This window comes from Herpailurus yagouaroundi, unplaced genomic scaffold (assembly GCF_014898765.1).
Source record: "Herpailurus yagouaroundi ecotype Mexico unplaced genomic scaffold, PumYag 216, whole genome shotgun sequence".
NCBI lineage: Eukaryota > Metazoa > Chordata > Mammalia > Carnivora > Felidae > Herpailurus > Herpailurus yagouaroundi.
This window is the reverse complement of record NW_024412447.1, coordinates 222,321-236,064: the sequence shown is the minus strand read 5'-3', so window position 1 is coordinate 236,064 and position 13,744 is coordinate 222,321. Positions and strand designations below refer to the sequence as shown.

The 13,744-nt window shown below is 61.0% G+C and overlaps 1 long non-coding RNA gene across 6 annotated transcripts in view; it reads left to right on the top strand.

Annotated features, from left to right (window-relative positions):
* Positions 1–13,744, top strand: part of LOC121017465 (uncharacterized) — a 60,599-nt gene that overhangs the window by 43,881 nt on the left and 2,974 nt on the right. For 2 of the 6 annotated variants that reach the window (XR_005784762.1, XR_005784761.1), the window contains 2 exons: positions 10,499–12,952; positions 13,369–13,488. This is a non-coding gene — a long non-coding RNA (uncharacterized LOC121017465). Of the gene's footprint in view, positions 1–10,498; positions 12,953–13,368; positions 13,489–13,572; positions 13,653–13,744 lie in introns of all 6 variants that reach the window. The other 4 variants (XR_005784764.1, XR_005784766.1, XR_005784763.1 and 1 more) reach the window with 4 other exon arrangements.

Genomic DNA, 13,744 nt, shown 5'->3' with positions numbered 1-13,744 from the left:
AGAGAGAGAGAGAGAGAGAGAGAGAATGAGCGGGGGAGGGGCAGAGAGAGAGGGAGACGCAGAATCCGAAGCAGGTTCCAGGCTTTGGGCTGTCAGCACAGAGCCCGACACGGGGCTCGAACCCATAAACCAGGAGATCATGACCTGAGCCAAAGTCAGACGCTTAACCGACTGAGCCATCCAGGCGCCCCAACAAAGCTGTTTTTGAAAGAGCTAATAAATACTTACAACACATCCCTTCTGAATTATTTTACGATATTTAGTTACCACATCAATAACTTATTTTTATGTCACTGACCGGCACGGCTGTGCTCCAGTAAAACTCCTGACAAGATGGGTGTAAGTCTGGCTCTGGTCCCGGCCACGGCTCACAGCCACCATCGCTGCGTAGAGGAACCCCATCTAGCGCACCTGCAGGGGGAAGGAGCCTCCGTCCCAAGTCTGCCCTCAGTGACGTCCCTGGTAGCTTGAGGCCAGCCGTGTTGGGAGTGGGCACCACTTCTCCCCGGGTGCTGGCCTGCCCAGCTCTGCCTGGGGGTCTGGGGAGAGGTTCTGTGAGGGGCAGGGGCCTGGTGGAGTCAGTCTGTGATGGGGACACTGGAGCAGAGCCTGGGGCCAGCGCCCAGCCGGGCTGCACGGGGACCGTCCCCCGGGGGCCCCCACACTGCACAGCACAGCACGTGGCACCCTCAGCGGCCCTTCTCAGCTCCCTTGGGGAGGTACGCCCTCCCCCCGTGCACAGCGGTGACCATGAGCCCATGGAATTCGGGGTAGGGTCCAGCTGGAGACCTCCTGGTCTTCCTGCCCGTGTGTGGCCCCGAGCAGAGGCTCACTGCCTCCAGCCTGGTTTCCTCCCCCCACGTGGATGGTGTTCTGTGACCTGAGGTCACACGTGGAGGAGATGCTGTGTGGGCCCAGCAGCCCTGTGTGTTGGGGGGGGGGGGGCATGGGCTCAGGGTGGCTGTCGCGGGGCGTGGCCCCTCTGACCCCCAGGGGCTCCATTTACAGGCCCCGACTGTCGCCCGGCCTTCCTGCCCACGTGGGCCACGCAATCGTCTCCTGCTCGGAGAGAAGGTGGAGCGCGGGGGGGTTTCTGGCCGTCAAGCCAAGGGGGACGCGCCGTGGGAAGGGAAGCCAGTGCCCCGAGCCCACATGTGGCACGGACCTGCCCCTCCGCATTGTCGCTCCTGTGCCTCCGTCCCCTGAGAGGCGGGTCCGAGCCCACGGGCTGGCAGCACGGGCATAGCCCGTCGGAGCGCTGAGCTGGGGTGGCCACACGGCCCACAGGTGTCCCGCCCCCCACCTGGGCCCCTGGTGGGGACGGGCTATCACACACACACATTCCACAGCGACGGGCTTCCCGAGAGAAGAACCTGTCCTTACTTGGGGATGGCGGCTGTAAGCCTGTCCTTGGTCAGAAGGTCGGCCCTGAGCTGCCCCGGGGACTGCCACCTGGCCCCAGGGTGGGTGTGGCCCTTACCCCAGGGACGGGAGGCCCCACCATGCACCAGAGCTTGCCTTCAGAAGCCCCACCCGGAGTGCGGAGCGTGGGGAGCCTCGCTCTGGTCAGCTGTGCCCAGTGTCCCCAGCGCCCCCCCAGCTCTACACCCAGGCTGGACCCCACTCCCAGGGGACTACCTTCGCCTTGGGCAGGCGTCACTGCCCAGTGGCCCTCACGCCCCAGCTGCAAGCCTTTCGGCGGCCCCTCCCTGCCCACGTGCAAAGCGCACCTCCTTGAGTTGACATTCAGGGCTTCTGCTGACCTGCCCGCCACTGCCCTTCCGCTCTCCTGTGCTCCAGGCCCTGAGCTGCCAGCCACTTCCTGCTCCCAGCCCACTTTGTTGCCTCCATGGGGTCCTCTCCTCCAGGAAACCCCCTGTAACACCTCCGTGGAAGCAAGCTGGCCCTCCCCCCGACCCCTCGAGTCCCCGGCCCATGCTGGTGGGGGGTACTGGTCACCTGACTCGGTGCCAGCTGCAGCTCGGACAGCAAACCCCTGAGTCCCCTGAGCGGTGGGGCCAGGCCTCCACACCCCTCTCTGCGGCCAGCTGGGACAGGGGCTCAGACCTTGGCCTTTGCCGCAGGATTCTATCTTTAACTGCTGGACAGCCAATTCCTCTCTATTTTGAGAGGAAAAAAAAATTCCACTCTGAAGTCTGGTTCAAAAAGTCCTCGCCCAGTGAGGCCAGTTCCCTGGAGGGACCGCTGGCCTCTGCCGTGCTCCCCAAGAAGAGGGGGCTGGGAGGAGCAGGCAAGCGGGGGGACGGCGTGAGGGAGGAGGGGAGGCGGGGGAGGGCAGGAGGGGCCCCGGCTGAACTCAGAGGGCACCGCGGCCGGCCCACCGCCGCCTCCTCTCTGCTCCCGCCGCAACCGACTTTTATCATCACACCGTGGTTTGGACCGTTTGGCACTTCATATAAATAGAACGAGGCAGCGTGTCCTTGTGTCTGGTTCCCATCACTCAGCCTGATGTTTATGAAATCGATCCACGTGCCGCTGCGTTCATTCATGACCACTTCTGCGTGGGCTCGGCCGGAGCAAACGCCCACCTCTACGGCTTCCGGGCCGGGTCGTCTTTGGTGCGACGCCTGAATCATCTCCGTGCGCGCACTTTTGATGAACACGGGCACCCACGCGTTTCCGTGGGAAATGCGGCGTCCTCCTGTGTTCTCCCCTCGGCCGCGGGGCCGCTGCCGGTGCTCTGTGGGGGCTGCAGGCGCCCCCCAACGGCGTGGGGCTTCCCCCCGGCCTCACCAACATCTGTTACTGTCTGTTTTTATTTGAACCCTCCTGGTGGGGACAGAGTGGCCTCGTTGTCGTCCCCCAGAGATTGTAAAAGGTTAATAGACATCCTTTTTTTGAGAGCGGGTTTAGGGTCATAGAAAAGTTGAACAGGAAGTACAGAGTTCCCACCCCACCACACACAGGTGGTTTCCCTGGTTGTTAACGTCGGACGCTCTTAACCGGCAACGACTGATGAACGGATATCGCCCTGTTCTTGTTAGCTGAGCCCGCACTTTACATAGGGGCTGTCTCTGACGTCCAGTTCTGCGGGTTCTGGCAAGCACACGGTGTCACGTGTCCTCCCTGACAGCCCCCGGGAGCACCGGTCCCGCCCGGCCTCCATCCTCTCGCACCCTGACGGCGTGCTCTATCTCCCGTATCCGTCCGTAGGCTTGCCTCGCGCCGAGCGCTCCTTCGAAATGCAAATCAGACCATGTCACTCCCCCTGCTACGAACCACCCATTCATTCATTTGTGCGTCCAACAATATTTATCTGGTGCCCTGTGTTTATCCGGCCTGGCGCTTCCCCAAGGTTATAAGACGGCCAAGAAGATTTGGTCCCTGCTCCCAAGAAACTCACTGGCCGGTGGGAGAAGCCGCAGGCGGATGAACGAAGCCGCTGCAGGCCGTGTCGGGTGTGGAGAGGCAGGCTAACGTGGGGAAGGAGGGAGACCGTGTACGCAAGTGGCCGGGGCGTGAGCGGGGCCTCTGGGGGGCGAATGACAAGTGCTAAAGCCCCAAGATGGCCTGGAGCTAGAGGTGCTCAAGGAGGCGACACGGGCCGGCACCACAGCCCCGTATGGCAAGGGGGGGTGGGTCAGAGAGGTGCAAGCTTGGGGGGCTCAGGTTTGCTGTAAGTCTAGCCCTGGGGTCCTCTCCCAGGCTGTGCACTGTGCCTCACACAACACCCCAGACCGCGGTCCTCCAGGACGGCAGGGCTCCGTCCGTCTGGGCCACTGCAGCGAGCCGTGCCCGGAATGGTGCGTTCGGTGAAGGCCTGTTAGAGCAGGAAGAAGCGACCCACAATTATGGGCAGGGCCTCAGGGGTGCTGCTGGTATGAACTGCCCGAGACTCACCCGCCCAGAAGCCAACACTTGGGGGCAGTGAACCCAGGGCTCAGCCCCAGGCAGGCGGCTTTGCGTGTGAGGGAGGAGATGTGCTGTTCCAGTGCCACTGCTGCGTAACGAGCGTCCCGCAACGAGCGGCCTGAAGAGCCCCCTGTCTGCCGTGCCGGCTCCTTTCAACGCAGATCCGGCCCAGGATCCGACCCGGGATCCCGTGGTCGGTGCGGCTCCCTGCAGGGATGGCTTTTTGAAAGGGATCCGGGGCGAGGAAACTCCAGAGGGCCTGAGGCCGCCTCCTTGGGGCATCGTGGGTGTTCTTTTCTGTGACATCTCAAACGGGGCTGGTAGCTGACTCCGGCCTTCCTTGGTGGGCGGGGGGGGGGGGGGGGGGAGGGGGGGGGACATAGGCGTGTCTTTTCCAGGGACATGGATCCAGAGTCCTTCCCCTGCGGCCAGGGACTGGGAGGGGAGGGGGGCCCCAGTGATAAATCTCCCTCTCAATTTCTGACGCCCTCCTAGCCTCCCAGGTCTCTGTCCATTCTACACCCAGGATGGGAGCAGTGAGCAGGGGAAGGCTCTGGAGGGAGGCTGGGGTCTCCTTGCAAGCTTGAGTGGGGCAGGATGAATCCCATCCCCGGCGAATGGTTTCTGGAAGGTCAGGGCTACGAGTAGCTGCTCCAGTCCCAGGTCCAAGCGCCGGCCGTGTCCTGAGCTCTGAGCCGAGAACCGCGGGCCCGTGATTCCTGCTCCTAAGGACCTGGTCCCAGGAGCTGCCCAGCCCAGCGGCAGCAGTGATCAGAGAACCCACCTTCCCTGTGTCCTTGAAGGTGGTCCCTCTTCCTCACCTTTTCCTCCCCCACCCCAGGCCTCCTGTGAGCTGAGGGGCCCCCTTCCCTGGTCTCTGTCCCAGCCCTTTGTCACGTAGATCCATCGGCCTTCACAAAGTCCTGCCAGTCAGGATTCAGGCCTTGCTGCCCGCCTAAGAGGCTGTTCCAGGCCTACGTGGGCTGGGGTGGGACAGGGGGCCTCAGTGATCATTAGTGTGAGCGATTGGTAGCACACTCGGGGATGACACAGGTTCCCCTAAGCCACCACCCACTGGGGCAAACCTTCGTGTTCTGCCATAGTGCGTACGTCACAGTCCGAGGGCATCTCACTGCCCGGCCTGCTGAGAGGGCAGCAGCCAGCCCGTGTCAGGGACGCTGAGCCACGGCCCTCTGGTGTGGCCTCCCTGACCTCCACGTTCCCACAAGCGGCCAGACGCCCTGCCTGCCGGGGAACCCTGCCCGTCCGTCTGCTGCCGAGCCGGGGCCTCTCGTGAAAGGGGGGTGCTCCCTCCTGCCCAGGTCCGTGGGCCTGCTCTGCCCTCTGTCCCCACCGTGGTGGCACCGTGTGTGTCCAGGGCAAGGCTCAGCCACTCTGACTGCGTTGGGAGCTGGAATCCAGTTAAGGACAATGAGCTCCCTCCCAGGGGTCAGGACTGGAAACCACAGGGCAGGGCAAAGCCTGGACTTGAGCCCCCGTTGACGTGGGGCCCATCAACGCTTCAGCGTCTGTGTCTGTGAACTGGGACTATTTGTCCCCCTGGGGCGGCCATCATGTCAGTGCCCGGGCTGCACCTGGAGCATAGTAAGTGCTCAAAAATGATGACTCTTCGTTTGTTTGTATCTGGGGTTTTCTTCATCATCCATGACATTTGCGGCCGTCTGAGATGGTTTGCAACCTTGGGAACCATACTGAATACTTAGCGAGCCGAGAAATGTCCCTCTGACCCTGACTTGCCGAGGGTCCTCGTTAGGGATGGGTGATGGCTTTTGTCAGATGCACTTTCTGGGTAGTTTGATAGGGTCACATCATCTTTCTTTTCAGCTGGTTGATGTGGCGAATCCTTTCTCTGATTTCTAAGCGTTGAACTAGCCTGGAGTACTTGGGATGAACCCCACTTGGTCGTGTATATAGCATTCTTTCTATGCCTCATTTGACTTGGTTTGCTTATATTTTGCAGTGGATTTTTGCAATGTGTTCAGGAGAGATCGTGCTTAATAGTGGTTTTTGTTTGTTGGTTTTTTTGTCTTTGTCTAGTGTTGGTATCAGGATAACACCAGCTTCATAACATTGGTTGAAGAGCCTTTTTCTCCTTCCTCCATGTTCTAGAAGAAATTGTGTAAACTTGTGCTGCTCTTTCTTTCTTTTGTATTTTATTTTATTTAAGTTTATTTATTTTGAGAGAGAGAGAGGGAGAGACGGAGGGGGGGAAGGACAGAGAGGGAGGGAGACACAGAATCGGAAGCAGGCTCCAGGCTCCGAGCTGTCGGCACAGAGCCCGACGCGGGGCTCGAACCCACGAACCTTGAGATCATGACCTGAGCTGAAGTCGGATGCTCCACCGACTGAGCCACCCAGGCGCCCCTCTTTCTTTAAATGTTTAGTAGAATTCTCCAGTAGAATCATCAGATCCAGGAGATGCCTGTCTTACGAGCTTTTGAACTATGGATCCAGTCTCCCTTGGTTATGGGACTGCTGGATTCACCTCTTCCGTCTCGGTTGAGTATTGATGCTTAGCGCTTATCGATGGTCTGTTCCTTCTGGGGTGCAGAACTCACCAGCAGTGACTCACCGCCCTCTCTTGTCCTGGCGAGGCTGCGGGAGCCGGTGACGGGCCCTGGCCGACCCGGGAGCGGAGGCTCTGCCCTGTCTCTTCCTCGCCGACCTCCGCCCCACCCCGTGGCTGGTCTTGCGCCTCTGACTGTCCTCGTGTCCGGCTTCTTGCAGCGGGGTCCGCGGGGGCCTGGGGATGCTGTCTGGGGGGTACGCAGCGCTGTAACTCTCCCTCCGAGCACTGCCCTGTCCAGACCACGCACCACATGTGGTGCCTTCGTCACCGCTCACACCGTGGGTTTCTGTCTTTGACCAGATGTGACGAGTTTGCACTCAGTGCTCATTTGAACATCTTCTGGCTGTGCACAGTTTCCGGAAACTGGTGGGTCCCTGTGATCGCTCCCCTGGCCCTGGGGGTCTGTTGGGTTTTCCTGGGTCTGCGTGCTCTCTGTGGCTCATGTGGGGCTGTTTCTGTTGACTTGTCTCCAGACGCACAGACTATGTCCTCCTCGTCTCCTCTTTGTTACTCAGCCCGTCTGCTGAGTTTTTGCTTCTGTTACTACGCTTCTCAGTTCTGTCGTTTCTGTTTGGTCCTTTCATATAATTTCCATTCCTTTGCTGGGGTTTTCTATGTTTTCATTTGCTCCAGGAGGACTGGTAAGTGCTTTCCTGTAGCGTTCCCACATGGCCACGCCGAAACCCTCGCCGGAAAGTTCCGGCATCTTGTCCCTCTTGGTGTTGGTTGCAGCTACGTGTCTTCTCATCTGGGCTGTGATTCTCGGTCGTACCCTTCACGCTGTGGCTGAGTCTTTTTAAACATTTCACTGTAGCCTGCTGCTGCCCTGTCCAAGGTTATCACGCGGTCCGGGCCCATGCCGTGGCTGAACTTGATGACGTCTCAGTTTTCAGAGCGTTTGTGGTGTTATTCGGATTTCCTCGGTTTATCTGGGGCCTCTGGGGCATCCTGGGCCTTCCTGAGGTGAGGGGCTTCCCCACGCCCCGCTGTGGCTCTGGGCAGGGAGCTGCCGGGCCGGTTGTTGATGTGGGGATCCCCTTGCTGGGGCCCCCTAGTGTGTCTTCGTGGGAAGGGATCTGGCCTGAGGGGACAGGGGTCTTTCCAGGGTGGGAGCACTGGGCTCCAGCTGATGTGCTATGAACACTTTGCTTCTGGTTGGACATCAGGAGGTGCCGGGCTGTGGCCCCTGGGTCCCGTTGGCGGGGCGTGGGAAGGCACCCAGTCTATACCGCCTCTCCAGTCCTGGGGTTCCTGACCACCCTGCCCAGGTCCCATCTGGAACTCTCCTTTCGTTGCCTTTTTTATTTCCTGGGTTTGCACCTGTGCTCCGTGGAAAGGAGCTGGTGGCTCTCAGGCATCTTGTTGGGCCCACGTCTCCCGACGTCCTTCTGGAAGAGGACCCTGGCAGGTCTCTTGGCTTTGCTTTAGCACCCTCCCCTGTCAGGGTCCCTGCGCCACCGGGCTGTTCGGAGGCAAGGTCCATGAGTGCTCAAGGCCTGAAAAGCACGGGAGGCTCGGGGGCCCCGAGAGGTGGCCTCTGATGCCATCTACCTGGTTCCTTCAAACCTTGTCCTCCCGTGACTTGCACGTTTCACGGGAAACTCCCGGGGTGGGAACCACGGCAGCTCTGAGCCGACGAGGTGGCCACAGGGTCACTCTGAGCTGGAGAGGAGTGAGGAGAGGCCTCCTGCTGCCTGGGGAAGCCTGGCCTTCATTCGGCTCGGTGGGTGGTGCAAAGAGGGGCGGGGGGGGGGGGCGGCAAGGAGAACTTGGAGGGTCCACATGGGGGTTGGAGGTTCCAGTGTAGTGAGTGCAGCCGGATGCTGGGATGGGCTCTGCATGGAGCAGCCCCCGCCTTCCTGCCTGTGCTGCCCTCCCGTGGCCCAGAGCCCCGCCTCCCCAGGGGCTGAGGGAAACCCTGTAGGGCTGTGGAGGTTAACACCCCACGAGCCATGTTGCTAGTGGGCCCAGGGACACAGGTGAATTCCTCTCTACCTGTCGGCAGGTGAGGCCAGGGCTCCGACGGGGCTGATAATAGGCTGTTTTCTGGGGAAGCTGTTTCTCACCCAGGAACCAGCCACCTGTCTCTCCTCCTCCCCTTGTCTTGCTGCCCTGGGGCTGTGCCCACAATAAAGCTTGTGCCTGTGGGCTTTGCCCTGAGATCTGCGTTCCAGGAAAGCCGGGTTCCTCTGACCTGCCTTGGTTTTCCTAAGGCTGGGGCGTCCTGAGAAACAGAAGCACCCCCCCCCCCCAGCCCCCCACCTTGCTGCCTTTGCACCATCAGATTCATGTGTTGGAGCCCTAACCTCAGTGCCTCAGAACGTGGCCTTATTTGTAAATAAGGTCATTGCAGATGTAATTAGTGAAGACAAGGTCATGCTGGAGTGGGGTGGGTCCTAGTTCAACATGACCGTGTCCTCATAAAAGGGGGATTTGGACACAGACGTGCACGCAGGGAGAGCGCAGTGCGATGAAGGACGAAGGGGTCAGGAGGAGGCGTCCACAGCCGAGGAACCCTAAGGATGGCGAAGCCTGGGGGGTGAGGGGAGTGGCCTGGAACAGCTTCTCCCTCAGAGCCTCCGGGAGGAGCCCGGCCTCCACTGGGGACCCCCCCTCCCAGAGCTGGGAGGGTGTGCATTTCTGTTGTCACAGCCACCCCAGGACACGATGTGGGCTTCTCGTGCTCCCTGCTCTCAACGCAGGCCTGGCAGCAGAGTGCCAGGACGGGGGCCTGGGGGGCCTGTCACCGAGGGCTGAAGGGCCTTGAACTGACATCCAGTGCCTGGAAAGCCACTTGTGGCAGCTTGGTCAGACACTCGCTCAGAGGCTGGCCTGTGGGGCACATCCCCACCCAACACCTCCCGCGGGTCCCAAGACGCCGTGACTTACACCCACGCTTTCTGACGATGCTTGTTTTCTGTGCAGCGTCCGTGACCCAGGCTGCCAGCCAGCAGGGAGGTGCCACCCGCAAGGCTTGGGGCTCCTGCGGGGTCGCCGGCCTGGCCTCCACTCCCTCTGCCCTAGGCAGTAGCCGGGACAGCGTGGGACCCACGCGCCCTCCCCCCACGTGGTGGCCGGGGAGGAGGCTGCATCTCCTGGAGCCCAGGCTCCCGCCCCAGTCTTCACTTTGCCAGGAACTAGAGCCAGGTCTTGGGTGGGTCACTTTCCCTCAACTTCACAGACCAGGAAAGTCAAGTTCAAAGGGTACCACCCCCAGCCCTGGGGCTGCGGCCAGAGTGATGACCGCCTTTGGGCACCTCCTCTTCAAGGGGTGGCTGTTACCACGTGACAGATTAGGGACCGGCTCAGAGGTGCCAGCACAGGACAGGGCAGGTGACGGCAGGGACATGAGCGGAACCAAGCAAGAAACATCTGTGGCACGAGTCCGCCCATGCAGAGGTCCTGTGGGCCCCCTTGGGGCCCTTCCCGGCCCCGGCCCAGTGTCCCTGCACCCGAGGGAGGGCAGGGACAGTCGGCCTCATCACCTGTGCTGTCTGGTGGGCTTCCAGGAGGTGGAGTCTCCCCTGAGGCCCAGTTTGTAGTGTCCAGAAGCTGGGCTGGGGGCGCAGACTGGGGCAGCAGCCTCGGTCAGTGGACCAGAGCCTGCCTGAGGCTTCATTACAAATGGGCGTTCTCCCCGTTTCCAAGGCCCCACGGGCGGCCCACGCGGAGACCTTGGGGAAGGGGCCTGCGTGGCCGGGGTCGGGGACTCGCACGGGGGGCTGGCCAAGGGCTTGCTGTTTCAGAAGTGGACATCCGCCTCAGGCTTGGGGTCCTGGTGGAGGGAAGGGTGGCCCGAGGCCTGGACTGGTGGGGAGGTAGGGGGCCTCTGTCTCCCAGCCGTGCCATTTCAGGATGGGTGTGGGGACCTCACAGCGGCCTCGCGGGGGCCGCGTGGGACCCCGGAGTCTCTCTTCTTGTCCCCACAAAGCATGTTGGTGTCTTACCCTGGTGCACTCTTATGGATTTCTTGACTGGAAAATAAACGGTCGTAATGACGGTAATTTGTGCTGTTTATTATCTCTTCCGTTCCAGGCAGTGTGCACGCCCTTGCTAATTTTACCTGATGAATTTACGAGGTGATGTTGTTATCCACCCATTTCGCAGATGAAAAACTGAGGCTCAGAGAAGGTGAGTCACTGGCCCCACATCTCAGACCCAGTGCGTCTTTGACTCTGAGAAGAGCTGTTAGTGGTCTGCTGAACGCGGCCTGCACTGGGTGCCCTTGTGGTGGGAGAGGGGCCGGGAGCCTTCCTCTGACTGTGATGAGCCCCTCCCCGGACCCCCTTTTCCTCTGCCTCTGCTGGAGGAGGAGGCCGAACCCCACCCCCTGGCCCACGTGGACCGAAGGCCGCACGCCCACGTTCCCCGCGGAGCCGGGACATCGGAGGAGGCCCGGTCGGTCCACCCTGACCCCTTCGGGACTGCTCTCGGCCTCACTCTCCTTATCCAGGCCGACCGTGGTGCTGGGTCAGAGATGGCCCCCAGCCCCTCCTGTGACGGGCGGGGGGGGGGGGGGACCCGACTTGGAGCCCCACCAGCTTCATCTCTGCACAGGCAAGGGCCTCCTCCCTCGTCCTGGCCCTTCCCTGCCCCCAGAAAGCCTGAGAGACCATCCTGGTCAGGCCATCTGTTTCCTGCCCCTTCGGGAAGGCCGTCCCGCCCAGGCCTTGGCAGCAGAAATCCCGCATCTCCTGTCCCCACGCCCCTCCGTGCCCGGGGTCCTGGCCCTGGGATGGCTGGCTTAGTGCGACCACGGCCCGGCTGCCTGTTGGGCTCCCGCAGCCCCTCCGGCGGGGCCTCCGCCCTTTTGGCGTCCGTCTCCTGCCCCTGCCCTCCTGGCCCATTGTCTTTCCCCAGAAGCAGGGTGTGGGGCAGTCCGGGAGCCCGGGACCATTCCTTTTCCTGCTGTGGAGCCAGTGACAATGATGGCCCACACCCCGCCCCTGTGCACAGGGGCCACGAGCTTTCCCTCCCCGGGGGTCTCAGCCCGTACTCGGAGGAGGGGCCCCATGCAGAGCTTCCCTCAGACCCAGGCCTCGTGCCCCCAGTCCGGAAGTGGCTCCTCTTGGGCAACATTCCGAACATCGGTTTGCAAGGACTTTCCCTTCAGCGGTGAAAAGCCCTCACCTGGGCTAAGCTCCAGATTCAGAACCCCTCTTGGGGCAAAGCAGGGAACCTCTCGGTGCTACCTGAAGACTGTGCATGGACGCTGCCAGCCTCTGACCCGGCTCCTGCTCTCGACACAGCGGGCTTGGATCTATAAGCTGTGTGGTTCTGTTCTCCTCGGGAGGCCGCGTTCCTGCATTCATCCTGCAGACACCTACTGGGACGTGGACCTGCTCGGCCCGGGAACAGACAGGGGCACTGCCCGAACCCACAATGAGCCTGGGCCCGCGGGCATCTGATCCCAGCCCAACAAACAACCAGCGCGGAAATGGGGACGCAGGTTGCTTGAGGCCGTGTCTGCTGGGCTGAGTGAAGGGAGCGCAGACGTGAACGAGGCCACGGTGGCCGGGGTGGGGGCGCGTGGCCACGGACTGGGTCAGCACAGGCCAACAGAGCTGCTCGTGATGATGGATGTCGCACATCCACGCTGTGACCCAAGAGCCCTGGAAACCGGCTTTCTAGTTGCCCTGATTTGTAATTACCTTAAATTTCACTAGGATCGCACGGCCAGCAGCTGTTGTGTTGGGCAGCACCGTCCTAGGCAGGGATGGCCGCGTGCCTGTCCCCTGGGGCTGGAGGCCGCTCACGTGTCTGAAAAGCCAGAGGAGGACAGTCAGAGGCACAGCGGGCAGCGAGGTGCAAGAGGGTGGTTCTTTTTGATTCTAGATGACGCGTTTCCGGTTTTTTTCAGCCCCGGGAGCTGCGGGTCAGTTGTAGTATGCAATCCCGAGTGAGGACGAGAGTTGCCCTGCCGACCCTGGGCTTGCACTCTTGCTCCCCTTAGCGGAGGACGTCAGGGGGAAGCTGCGAAGGGGCAGCTGCTCCTGATGTCCCAGAAGGCAGGTGCGTTAGTGAGGCTCCCAGAGACACAAACCACTAGGTTCCTGCGAATCCGCTCCATCCAGACTTCCTGACTCAGTCCACCGATCCCAGTGTTCACCTCATCCAGAAACATCCTCACGGACATGCCCAGAGCGGTGCTTGACCCGATGTCTGGGCCGCCTACGGCCAGTCAAGTTGACGCACAGAATTACCCATCATAGCAGGTGCCTCGTTCCGCCCTAAACATGCACAGGATGCCGTGGGTGTTAGTCAAGGAGCCGTCTCTGTCCGCAGCCCCCGCGACCCAGGCCCTGGGTTTCAGCTCTGCAACTCCGCTTTGGCCGTGCCTGATCCAGGAGAGACAACCAACCGGAGACACCACGTTCAGAGGCTACCTGGAGCCCTGTGGCCAGTGCAACCAGGCTTCCAGCAATGAGCCGGACAATCAGAACTTCTCTCTGTCACGGGGCTGGGACTCAGGAGCTTGAAGAATCACTAGTGAGTAGAGTCGGTGCAAGGCCAGGACCTCACTTAAGGCTGACACACAAGGGAGCAGAAGCCAAGGCTGGAGGGAGCTGGGTGTGCAGACCAAGGCGGGGGGTCTGAGAGGCCTGGAGGCCCCTCAAGTGAGGGGTGCTGCTCTCAGCTGCTTCCAGATGCTATCCTCCAGCATCAGCACTGACCTGACCTTAGACTTCCCTTTTCCCATGATAATGACAACCAGTGTGAGCCGACACAGAGCCCGGCATGGAGGGGACACAAAGTGAAACAAAGGTTGGCTAGGGTCAGTGCTGGGGGGGGGGGGTGGGCCAGGACCCGACCCACAGAGGCCAGTCACAGGGTGCCCTTGGCCAGGCTGGAGGACATGACCTGACTTATGTCCACCCTCCCCACCGTGGACCCCTCTTCTGCAGCCTGGCCTGTCTGTACCATAGCCTCGTCTCTCCAGGGAGGAGGGCACCACTGACCATCTCTGTTTGCCACAGAATTAAGAGGATGAGGACCGTTTTTGCCAGGGCTGTCTCCGGTATTGGGTGAGTACTTGTGTTGTAATTATTAGCAGCAGAAAATGCTGTGCTCGACCCCCCAAATCATCCTGCCCTCTACTTCTCATGTAGAAAGTCCCCTGGTGTCTTGCATGGAGATGGACAAAATGTAGGCACACAGAAAATACTCCTGAACAGACTGCAGGTTTCCAGTTGCGTTTGTCTCCACATTTTCTACAGTTTGCCACACTACTGAGTTATCTATCATTCCATCCACTCACCCACTCACCCACTCATCCATCCA